Source organism: Pongo pygmaeus, chromosome 3 (assembly GCF_028885625.2).
Source record: "Pongo pygmaeus isolate AG05252 chromosome 3, NHGRI_mPonPyg2-v2.0_pri, whole genome shotgun sequence".
Taxonomy (NCBI): Eukaryota; Metazoa; Chordata; class Mammalia; order Primates; family Hominidae; genus Pongo; species Pongo pygmaeus.
In genome coordinates, this window is record NC_072376.2 from 40,253,778 (window position 1) to 40,266,330 (window position 12,553).

The 12,553-nt window shown below is 45.8% G+C and overlaps 1 protein-coding gene across 47 annotated transcripts in view; it reads right to left on the reverse strand.

Annotated features, from left to right (window-relative positions):
• APBB2 (amyloid beta precursor protein binding family B member 2) overlaps positions 1-12,553 on the reverse strand; it is a 398,003-nt gene that overhangs the window by 34,022 nt on the left and 351,428 nt on the right. Inside the window, exon 1 of one of the 47 annotated variants that reach the window (XM_063664517.1) lies at positions 10,385-10,504. The exons of 45 other annotated variants lie outside the window; for them this stretch is intronic. The gene's annotated coding sequence lies outside the window, so the exon portion shown is untranslated. Of the gene's footprint in view, positions 1-10,343; positions 10,505-12,553 lie in introns of those variants that run through there. One more of the 47 variants, XM_063664518.1, reaches the window with a different exon arrangement.

The window sequence follows — 12,553 nt, forward strand, 5'->3', positions numbered from 1 at the left end:
GTGTACAGCTAGGAGTTAAAGTGGTTAAGGTTATTGAAATTCAAGGCACATTATTCTAAACAAAGGACTTTCTCATGCCATTGGAGGGAAGACACAATAGTTACCAGTCCACTTACTAATGAGGAGGGGGAAAAAGGATATTTAAAAGCAACCAGGAAATGAGTATTTTTAAAAGTCCATCTTTGAAGACTTTAAGCAAGAATTAACGAGCTTCAGCTTTCATCTGTGCTATATCACAGATTAAAAAAAAAAACAAAAAACCAAATGCAAAAATCTTGCATCTCTGAATATCTGAGAGAAGAACACACACATAAATTATATTTAGTTATTAAGTGAGAGATAATTTATGCCATGTTCCAGTTTCAACTTTAAAGTTTAGGATATAATGAAAGGATAACATTATATAAATTCTACCTAAACTGTGAAACCATGGGTTAGCTTCCTTTCTGAAAGCCAAGATGGTAAAACAAAAATAAAAAATACCAGGTCAGGCATGGTGGCTCACACTTGTAATCCCAGCACTTTGGGAGGCTGAGGCAGGTGGATTACTTGAGGCCAGGAGTTCAAGACCAGCCTGCCAACATAACGAAACCCCGTCTCTACTAAAAATACAAAAATTAGCCAGGCATGGTGGCGCACACCTGTAGTCCCAGCTACTCAGGAGGCTGAGACGTGAGAATCACTGGAACCCAGGAGGCGGAGGTTGCAGTGAGCTGAGATGGTGCCTCTGCACTCCTGCCTGGGCGACAGAGCAAGACTGTCTCAAAAAAAAAACAAAACAACACAAAACACCTTGACACCAGAAGGCTCCTATCTGACAAAGCACAGGAACGCATAAGGATTTAGAACTGATTCAGAGCAGGGAAAATGACAGCACAGTGGTTTCCATGCCAGAATGCCATCAGGGTACAAACTCCTGGCAAGGTGCAGACAAGACTCCTACTTAAAACCATGGTGAGCACCCAGCCACATGGAGGACCTCTTGTGGATATGGCATATTCGTGAATCAATTTCTGAATTTTCAAGGGGCTTTCTTTGTGCCAGTTCAAAGGAGTACTACGGTAGATAACATGGAAAGCCAATACATATGGCCTTCATTTGAATTGTTTTGTTTTTGCTTGTTTTTTTTTTTTTTTTTTTTAAGAGATGGGATCTCGCTGTGTTGCCCAGGCAGGAGTGCAGTAGCACGATCATAGCTTACTGCATCCTCCAACTACTTGGCTCAAGCAATCCTCCGGCCTCAACCTCCCAAGTAGTGGGGGCTATAGGTGTTTGCCATCACACCCGGCTAATTTTTTATTTGTTGTAGAAATGAGGTCTCACTATGTTGCAAAGGTTGGTCTCAAACTTTTGGGCTCAAGCAATCCACCCACCTCAGCTTCTCAAAAAAGTGTTGGGATTACAGGCATGAGCCACCATGCCCAGCCCTGAATTTTGTTAACTTCCATCTAGATACAAGTATTTCTGGTATAATGTAAACTCAATAATATCTAAAGAAAAGCAGACACCAACCCTAGGAAGGCTGATTACCACTAACCAAGTAACAGTAGTGGCTCCTGGCTATGATTGCTTCTGTCTAGCCAGGCTCTGTTCTTGGTGCGCACTGTCGCCAAGCCACACAATAACCTTGCGGGGGAAGCATCACGACTCTCATCTTACAAATGAGGAATCGAAGGGTCAGAGAGTTTAAGCTGACTTGCTCCAAAGCCCACAGCTAGCAGGTGGTGGATCTGCAAACAGAACGCAGGCCTGCTGGCTGGGCTCTTCCCTGCCGTGTAGCTCTGGGGCACCTAGCACCTGAGCCTGGCTCCCTCCCAGTTAATTGGCTCTGCTCAGGACCCCATCCCTCACTGGAGGTAGCCTCTGCTCTGCCTTTATCTCTCTGTCCCTATTGGACTTTTGGTTCCACCACTGCTGGAGCTGGTGATGGTAATTAAGTGCTGTGTTTGGTTTAAATCACCTTCCTTTCATCCTCTGCTCAGTAGCCACTTATTCCATGACTCCTCTGCTTACAATTCCCAACCGCCCCCCGCCCCCCCACCCCCGCCCCAAACTCCCTGCCTCTAGCCACACTGGGACCATTTTGCTCTGAAACATACAAGCCCACCCCTGCCTGGGCTTGCTGTTAGGCTGCTTAGTTTGCTTTTCCCCCAGGTCCTTCCCTCATCATCCTGATCATCACTGCCTCCAAAAGAACCCTGAGGATCCCCCAGTCATTGTCAACATTCACAGCCATCTGAAACTACCCTATTTCCCTCTCTCCACCAAAAAAGTAAAGCTCATGCAAGCAAGAACGCTTCTGCCTGTTCACTTACCACTGTCTGGCACATAGTAGGCAATCAATCAATATTCTTGAATATGTGAATAATTAACTAAGTAGGGGAAACAGTGAACTCCCTTCTTCCTGATCATGTTGGTAAGAAGCTAAGGGAATGATGCCACAAACAGTAGGAAGTTGGCTGGATTCCTTTTTCTCCTGCTATTGCTCATCACAGACAACACTTTTAAAGTGACTTTGGTTCATATCTTGTTTTCATGTCAGCCGAAACAATGTTAATAAAACATATATTTCATCTGAACAGGCAGGAGGCAAGTTCTGAGAAGATTATTAATCTCTTATGACTTTATTTAAAAGCAAAGCGAATCTATACTCTGATCATCTCCAGCAGAAACAACGATGTTGCCAGAGCTCCTAACTAGATTCCTTCTTTGGGAACATTTGTCTAAATGAGAAATAGCTCCTCTGCTCCTGAAGAAATCAATATATAAATTTCCCTTGTATATTGATTTCTATCAAGATTTATCCCCAGATAATTTTCTTTATATTTGTACTCTAAGAGAAATAAACCTCTGCTTATCATTTAGGGAAAAGACCCAAGACAACACATTCCCATACCTGCTGAGGCAGTGATGGACCGAAAAGCTGCTCTTAGGGGAGCCCACGAAGCATTCCTCCTGCCCCCTCAGAGGTACTAGGGTATAATGGCAGGAGTTAACTTCTTGATACAGTTTGAAAGAATGTGTACTCTTCCTGTTTAGTACTTTTTTTTTTTTTTTTTTTTTGAGACAGAGTCTCGCTCTGTCACCCAGGCTGGAGTGCAGTGGCACCATCTCAGCTCACTGCAACCTCTGCCTCCCAGGATCAAGCAATTCTCCTGCCTCAGCCTCTTGAGTAGCTGACATTACTCGGTGCCAACACACCCAGCTAATTTTTGTATTTTTAGTAGAGATGGGGTTTTACCATGTTGCCCAGTCTGGTCTCAAGCTCCTCACCTCAGGTGATTCGCCCGCCTCGGCCTCCCAAAGTGCTGGGATTACAGGCGTGAGCCACCGTGCCCTGCTACTCAGGTTACTTTTCATAGGCAGTTTGTCTCTTTGTTTCAGCATCATTTTTCCTTTTTCATTGAATATGATGAAGAATCTTTAAAAAACAAAAACCACAATGCCACTGCTGTAACATCCTGCTTTGTTTTTGTTAAGACACGGAGTCTTAGATGTTGTCCTGGCTGGACACAAACTCCTTGACTCAAGTGATTTGCCCACCTCAGGCTCCAGAACAGCTGGGACTACAGGTGGGTACCACTGTGCCCGGCTTTGTAACACCCTATTATTATTATTTGAGTTTGGCTTCCTGTTATTGTCCATATTTGACAACTATAACAAGTATGTCATCTTAAAAAAGAAAGAAGCTCAAGTGTAGAAATACCCCAAAGACCCTGACCTTCTGCAGGAATTCTCCTTGGGGGCTAATTTTCAGCACAACACAAAGCTGGCCAAAGATGACTGAACCTTCTTACTTCCAAGTGACGAAATCCCTATTTGAATTGTCATTAAAGGTCCTATGCAGGTCCTTCAGATCAGGGATCAGCAAATTATGATCCCCTCAAATATCAGACTGTTTTGTGAATGAAGAGTATTGGACCACAGCCACACTCATTCACTTAGGCAGAGGCTACAGCTCCTTTTGTGCCACAACTGCAGAGCTGAGTAGTTGCAACAGAGACCACATGGCTCCGAAAGCCTCAAATATTTAGTATGTGGCCAGTGCCTGGGAGTTCGAGGCCAACATGGACAACATAGTGAGACCTCATCTCTACAAAAAATTTTAAAAAATAGCCAGGTGTGGTGGTGCGTAAAGTGTGAGTCTCAGCTATTCGGGAAGCTGAGGCAGGAGGACTGCTTGAGCCCAGGAGGTCAAGGCTGCAGTGAGCTGTGATCACACCACTTGCACTCCAGCCTGGGTAACTGAGTGAGACCCTGTCTCAAAAAAATAATTTTTTAAAAAATCTGGCCTTTTACAGAAAAAATTTGCCAACCTCTGCTCTAGAGGACAATCTGTTTCAAGGGTGCAACATACGATGTGGACAGCACTGGCTAAACACTTCGTGGAGCCCAGTGCAAAATGAAAATGCAAGGCTCTCTGTCAAAAAAACAATGAACATTTTCAAGATGTTAACAGCAGAGTGTAAACCAATTGAGGGACTCTGCGACTGGCTGAGATGGTAGAATAATTCTTGTTACAGGTGACAAACTCCCAGGGCTGGCTAGAAACTCTTCCACCCAGATGCAGGAGTAGGAGCATTGACAACTTGCAAATGCTTTAGAACCAAACAACCTTTTGCTCAACTGAAATCTTACATGGATGCCCAACATGTGAAGCGGCAGCCATGCAGACATCTGCCCCAGCCATTTTATTTCTAAAAGGTCACTAGCAGGTGATGGCTCTTACAGTGTTTTAAAGGGGAGGGCGATGAAAAACAAAACACACCAGAATCCTTGAAAACAGCATTTTCAGGTAACCTGGCAAACAGATGCATGCTCTGATATGACAGAATCAGGACAACTTGGCCCCATTGTCAACTGTGCTCTCGGCTGCTGCTTGTCCTCTATCATAATTATTTCAACTTCTATAATTTATTCATCCCCAGACAAGCTTCCATGTTATAAGGTACCCAGATTGAAATGGCTGGAAGCTCAAGTCACTCCTGCCCTTTCCCATCTGCTCAAAATACTGACTGCAGAATGAATATTTTCTATATATATATATATACACACACACATATATATACATATATACACACATATATACACATATATATATACACACACACATATATATATATATTTTTTTTTTGCAAAACTAAACCAAAGTTATCTCAAAACTCAAGTTCTCTGACAAACATGTTGTTAAGCTTTCAAGTTCACAATTCTGCAGCTGGAAGAAGGGGGCAGAGAATCCTGTCAGAAACTCAGTATTTACTTCTACTTTACAGTTATAAGGAAAAGGCTTCTCTAGCTCTCAAAATGCTCAGTGAATTTCTTGCAAAGTTACTAAGAGGTTACTCTCTTTGAATTGAAATACATATAGAACAAATTTTATATTTATGAGAGAATATCAATTGTTGGAACTACAGAGGATGCTGCATGTGAAGTAACTTCAAATGTAATTATGGGGCTGGGCACAGTGGCTCACGCCTGTAATCCTAGCACTAAGGCCGGTGGATCACTTGAGGTCGGCAGTTCAAAACCAGCCTGGCGAACATAGTGAAACCCCGTCTCTACTAAAAATATAAAAAATTAGTGGGGCATGGTGGTGCATGCCTGTAATCCCATCTATTTGGGAGGCTGAGGCAGGAGAATCGCTTGAACCCGGGAGGCGAAGGTTGCAGGGAGCCAAGATTGTGCCACTGCACTCCAGCCTGGGTGACAGAGCAAAACTCTGTCTTCAAAAAAATAAAAGTAATTATGAATGGATTCTTATAAACTGGGAACAAAGGTAGAATAATTCCATATAAATTAAGGCTTAAACCCATCTTCTCTTAGTCTGATTCTTTATTTTCATGCCAGAACAAAGAAAAATGCTCAAAGGTCTCATAACTAGTTGAAAACGACAGAAAGGGTATTGAAGGGTGAAAACATCTTGGAAAAATGGCCAAATACACAAGATTGCACTGGATGGATACGTCTGCTCATCTACACTGGAGAACCAAAGAAAAGTAAGTCAAAGTCTTTTTTTTTTTTTTTTTCCTGAGACAGAGTGTGTTTCTCTGTCACCCAGGCTGGAGGGCAGTGGTGCGATCTCAGCTCACTGCAACCTCCATCTCCCAGGTTCAAGAGATTCTCGTGCCTCAGCCTCCCCAGTAGCTGGAATTACAGGCATGTGCCACCATGCCCAGGTAATTTTTGTATTTTCAGTAGAGACAAGGTTTTGCCACGTTGCCCAGGCTGGTCTTAAACTCCTAGCCTCAAGTGATCCTTTGGGGGCACTCGGCCTCCCAAAGTGCTGGGATTACAGCATGAGCCACCGTGTCTGGCCTAAATCAAGGTCTTGACACAACATAAATGTAAAGGGAGTTGTTCCATGGCTTAATAACTTTATCCTCGAACAGTTATTACTTCTATTAGCATGTGTTTTCTACAGACATAAACAATGTTATCAAAGAAATCAGGTGTGGTCCTAGATTACACCCCTTCCTGCATCTTCTACGGTCAACTTGGCGAGTTCAACCTCCATATTTCCCCCACCTGCCTGCCTCTCTTCATGCCCTCTGCCACGTCACTAATCTCTCCTGGACTAGGGCTAGCCAACCGGTCCCTCGGTTTCCACTCCTGTTCCCAATATCTATTCCCTGAGATCTTTTTGTATGAAATAAACTAGATCATGGCATTCCCCTGGTTAACCCTCTTCACAGGCACCTCATGGCAAACCTTTAACCACTGCCCAGAAGCCCTAAAGGATCCTGTCCCCACCCACCTCTTCCAGCACAAACCACTGGCCTCCTCTTCATTCTCAGGCATGTTGAGTGCTCCACTTCCTCAGTGCTTTCCTTTTTTTTTTTTTTGCGATGGAGTTTCACTCGTTGCCCAGGCTGGAGTGCAATGGCATGATCTCAGCTCACTGCAACCTCCGCCTCCCGGGTTCAAGTGATTCTCCTGCCTCAGCCTCCCGAGTAGCTGGGATTACACGCATGCAGCACCATGTCTGGCTAATTTTTTTTTTTTTTTTGTATTTTTAGTAGAGACGGGGTTTCACCATGCTGGTCAGGCTGGTTTTGAACTCCTAACCTCAGGTGATCCACCTGCCTCGACCTCCCAAAGTGCTGGGATTACAGGTATGAGCCACCACACCCAGCTGTTCCTCAGTGCTTTCCATTCACTCCCCACGTGGCTGGCTTCTTCTTAGCCTTCAAGCCCAGCTCAAATGTCACCTCCTAGGACAGGGTGCCTCCTGATGGCCCTTTCCCCCGAGCTACTTTGTTCCATCACGCTGTTGATGGTCTTCAAGGCACTCGGCATAACCTGTATCATCTTGCTTCCTGAATTGTTTTTCCGGCTTATCTCCTGCCTCTTCAAACAGGGACCTTATCTGTCTCAGTCCTTCATGCTGCCTCACAAGGTGCCTGACACACGGATGCTCCTTATCTGCCGAACAGCATATTAACCATTAGACTATAAATATTAAGCACATGGATGGTCAAAATTAAACCCTAAAAGTAGACAATGAAGTATTTTCATCTACATTCATTCATCTGCCCATTCAGCAACTGGGTTATTTATGGCGGGCATCCTATACTAGGTACTATGTTAGGGCCCGAGGAATCCAAAAGTCTAAGAACTTCTCAAATATGTCATATTCTGTGTTCAACACAGGCTCTTTAAAAAGACAAGTTACACTACTACTTACTATGTTTTTCTGTGATCCTAGAGATTTGTGGAAAAATCTGAAAACCTAGATAAGTGGTTATATGCCATCAGTTTACTCCCAAAAACCCAAGAAACGTATACGGAGAGTAAATAGGGACACAGTTAAGTCATCTCTTAACACTCGGGAGCCTGGACAGATGTAAAGCTTTGCTCAGCCAGTGGTACAGAATGAAATTCATTTCCTAGGCCTGGCACAGTGGCTCACGCCTGTAATCTCAGCACTTTGGGAGGCTGAGACGGACGCATAAGCTAATGCCAGGAGTTTTAAGACCAGCCTGGCCAACATGGCGAAACCCTGTCTCTACTAAAATTACAAAAAAATTAGCCAGGTGTGATGGCGGACGCCTGTAATCCCAGCTACTCGGGAGGCTGAGGCAGGAGAATCGCTTGAACCTGGGAGGCACAGGTTGCAGTAAGCCAAGATTACGCCACTGCACTCCAGCCTGGGCAATAAGAGCAAAAGTCCGTCTAAAAAAAAAAAGAAAAAGAAATTCATTTCCTAGCGGGGGCTGTCCAAGAGGAAAGCTGTATAGGTGAGACAAGGAGGCTGCATGACTGATAGTTTTTGTAACAAACTGGAATTACCCCATTGAAATCAACAATGCCAATGTTCAAACTCTTTAGAACTCAGCTCTGCCCCTCCTTTGCAGCTGCAGGCTCCTTTGAGATCAAAGTAAGCAAGTTCAAGATGACTGACTTTAGTGCTCAATGGCCCACTGGTGTGATTAATACTTCCACCCTTGGAGTGTAGATGACCTGAGGCCCCTCATTGTTTGCGCCTACTGCCACATGCTCAGCTGACCACCAAGGCGGCCATCAGCAGCAGTATCTTCTTGTCTCACCTTGGTGTCATCCACACTGCTTCCCAGGGATGCTCCAGTGCAGAGGACCTGCAATGGGCCCCACGCCAGCATAGTGTGAGCTCCAAGAAAGGAAGAAGACACCTGTTGTATTTATTATACCACTTAATCACCAGCACCAATGCCCAGCACATGGCAAGTGTCCAATAAATACTTATTAAATAAATTATCCCCATTGCAGAAAAGCTAGAACTAAACAACGTGGCAGCTGTTAGAAAAGTGGGTTTCTCACATCTGCAAAATGAGAATGATAAAATGAGGCCAGGCGTGGTGGCTCATGCCTGTAATCCCAGCACTTTGGGAGAACCGAGGCAGGTGGATCACCCAAGGTCAGCAGTTCAAGACCAGCCTGGCCAACATGGTGAAATCCCATCTCTACTCAAAAAAACAGAAATTAGCCGGGTGTGGTGGTGTGCACTTATAATCCCAGCTACTCAGGAGGCTGAGGCAGGAGAATCACTTGAACCCGGGAGACAGAGGTTACAGTGAGCCGAGATTGTGCCACTGCACTACAGCCTGGGTGACAGAGAGGGACTCTGTCTCAAAAAAAAAAAAGGAAGCAGAGAGGAAAGTAGGGTTCTTACTGAGCTACAAACCATGACACCTTCTTTGATAATACTGGCTGATGCTTTATGGAAAGTCTTTCCCCTCTTAAGCATTTAATTCACACTCCCTTTTACTTATAACTTTTACAAAATTACAGACCACATTTACAAACACATTCTGATTCTAACTTCTTAGGAAAGGCCTCAGGACACTTAATAATTCCTTTCTGAACGCAACTAACTAAAAGGCAGCAGCAAGGATCTGAACTTTAGAGAGAATCTTACAGACTACTCTTGTGTAAGAGCTCGGCTGGAGGAGGGGCCAACTGCTCAATGGCCTAAGAAAACCTAAAAGAGAAGAGCATGAGGAAAGCAGGCAGAACCCTCATTCATGATACAAGTCAAAGCCAGGCTGCAGCTGCAGAGTTATAAAAGAAAGAAAAAGACTAATGGGATTGCCTCCTCCCGCCTTCTCCCACCCAAGGCAGTAATGAAGATTCACAGCTACACATTAATTAGGAATCCATAGACGTGCCTGGTTACAATATTGGTATAGGGAAACACATAATAGAAAAGGCAAAGATTCCCCCACAAGCTAATAGAGTGTTGTAGGCAATATTTAAATCATCACGCCTTTCTTTTCAAAAACACTACTTCTTTCTCAATGCCAAGAGCTGGCTGCGTTTCTACATTTGGGGAATTTGAGATATTTTCTCGCATGGAAGTCACACCAATATCCTAAATCATGTAACTAAAATCATTTGGAAATGCACAGTTTTTCTACACGAAAGGATATTGCTTTTAATCCAAATATTGGATTACCAAAACCCTGAAATATCTTTCAATCCTAATGTAGACAGGAAGACAGAAATGTGGCCTCACCAGGGGGCATGTGAGGCGAAGGCAGTCACTTTCTCAATCATAGAACGCTGTCCACGGCAGAAATGCCCCGTGCAGACCCCATCAATGAATAGCCCACCCCGAACAGTCCTGCTGCACTGGCGAATTGGGGGTCCAAGGACGCCTCCCCCCCATTTCATACAAGCCTCACTCCTTCCCACCGGCGGGGCAGAAAGCCCCCTCTTCAGCCCTTCCAGCCGCCCAGGACCAGGCAACTCGCTAAGCGCTGACTCGGGGAAGGGAGGGCGCAGCCTTTGTCCCGCGGGTCTCCCGCGCCCGCCTCGCTGTCCCCGCGGGCGAGCTTGGGCTCGACCCCCGTTCCCTCTGAACGCACCTGCAAACAAAGGCGCGCCGTTCCTTCGCCAACTTCCTCACCTTTGCCTCCCGGTCCTTCCGAGGTCGGGAGGGGATGCCGCCCCAGGTGCTACGACGAGCCCCAGGGTGCCGGCACCAGCCAGCGGTGCCGTCGCTCAAGCAGCCGCGCGCACTGCCCGGGGCTCAAGTTGAAGCGAGCGGCGCCCGCGCCTCCCTGCGCCCTCCCTGCCCCGCCCGCGCTGCCCGCCCGCCGCCGCCGTCCATTGGCTGCCCGGGAGGCGCGTGGCCCCGCCCCGCCCGACCGCACTCCCGCTAGGTGCTCCCGCCAGGTGCTCCCAGCTGCTAGGGGCCTGGCTCAGGGCTGGCAAAGAGGATCCCCCACCCCCACATACTCCCTTCCTGTAACGAACGTTTCCTTTTTGGACTCTCAAGACTTAGAAAGTTCATTCAAACCCACTGAACCTCTTTAGAAAAAGTTGATGCTCTAGGCCTGCTGGGTTTCTGGTTTCTTTTCTTCTTGAGACAGTCTCGCTCTGTCGCCCAGGCTGGAGTGCAGTGATGCGATCTCGGCTCACTGCAAGCTCCGCCTCCCGGGTTCAAGCGATTCTCCTGCCTCAGCCTCCCTAGCAGCTGGGATTACAGGCGCCCACCACCATGCCTGGCTAATTTTTCCTATTTTTATTTAGTAGAGATGGGGGTTTCACCATGTTGGCCAGGCTGGTCTCAAACTCCTGGCCTCAATTAAGCCGCCCACCTTGGTCCCCCAAAGTGCTGGGATTACAGGGGTGAGCCACTGCACTAGGCTGGGTTTCTACGATCCTGATTGTGGGGTGAGTGGGGGAAATGGGGGGCGGGGAGGGGTGGTTGGGGAAGGGAGGTATTGCAGCCCACAGCCAGAAAGCCTTTGGGCAGAAAGAAACCAAACTGTAGCTTGATAAATCTGAATAATCAGATTTCAAGAGGCAGCAAATTCTGAATCGAGCTGGAAAGTGTTTACAGATTATCTGCCAATTTACACAAAGCACTTAGCAGTATACCCCTACACCCCTTTGTAATCCCTACCTCTTTTAAGACACCTTTTGTTTATAGCTGACTTGAAGCCAAGATCCCACAGGCACTCCAACACTGTCATCTCTAGCTGAACGCCCCTCCCCCCATATACATGGAAGCAGAAAATGTCCAACTGGCTAAGTGACAGCACTTTCAGCACTTTAAGAGTCCTGGCTAGCCACTAGTCATATAAATATGAGTTGGAAAGGAAAATCCAAGGTCTCTTACTGACTGTATTCTGTGAGCACTGAAAGTACTTCCTCTTTCTAATTGTTTCTGGGCAAGCGTAAGTTATTTGATTGGCCAATTAACAAAGCGAAATAGGGAGGCTGAGGCACGAGAATTGCTTGAACCTGGGAGGCAGAGGTTGCAGTGAGCCAAGATCGCGCCACTGTACTCCAGCCTGAGTGACAGAGTGAGACTCTGTCTCAAAAAAAAAAAAAAAAAAAAAAGAGCAAAATAGGCAAAGCATATTAGCCATGTTTTTTTGGCTATATTCAAAGTCTCATACACTACTTTTACAAAGAAAGGAACAGAAAATAGGATATACACATGGAAAATCAAGGGAGTATGTAACTAGTAGGTCTTGTTTGGGTTTGGTAAAAACACACCACAGGTGTACAGACAACTTTAATGTTCATGTTTAAACGAGGATCAGGTGTTTTCTCATTTGTTCAACATTTACTAAGCTCTTCCTAAGTACCAGGTTCTGTGCAGAAAATTTTATATTAGGCTTTTCTGGTTAACAGTTGTCTTTCTAGGGAGGGCATGATTTAACTCACGCTGTTTCTGAATCTATGATCAGTAACACTTCAATTATTTGGTGAACACAGCACAAACTGCAAGCGAGGCTAGAAAAAGGTTTAAGACTTGGGGTTCAGCAGCCAGAACAGACAGGAGCAAGCTCAGAGATATGAAACAAGCTAACAGGATTGTACCTGTCACCCCTTCAAAGGCTGCCTCTCCTTCCTTACACATCATTCCAGTGAGTTTGGTTGTCTGATTCTCTGTCTATAGCAGGGCAGAAGCAACAAATAGATGGGTCTGCCAGATGTCCACAGGGTGCGTCAAGTGTGACAGCTGAGGGTCTGCTGGCAGGAAGTCATGTGTGACAAGTCCTGCCAACTCTGCCTCCTCCTGCTCTCTCCAACTTGCCACCTTCTCTCAACTCCATGCTGC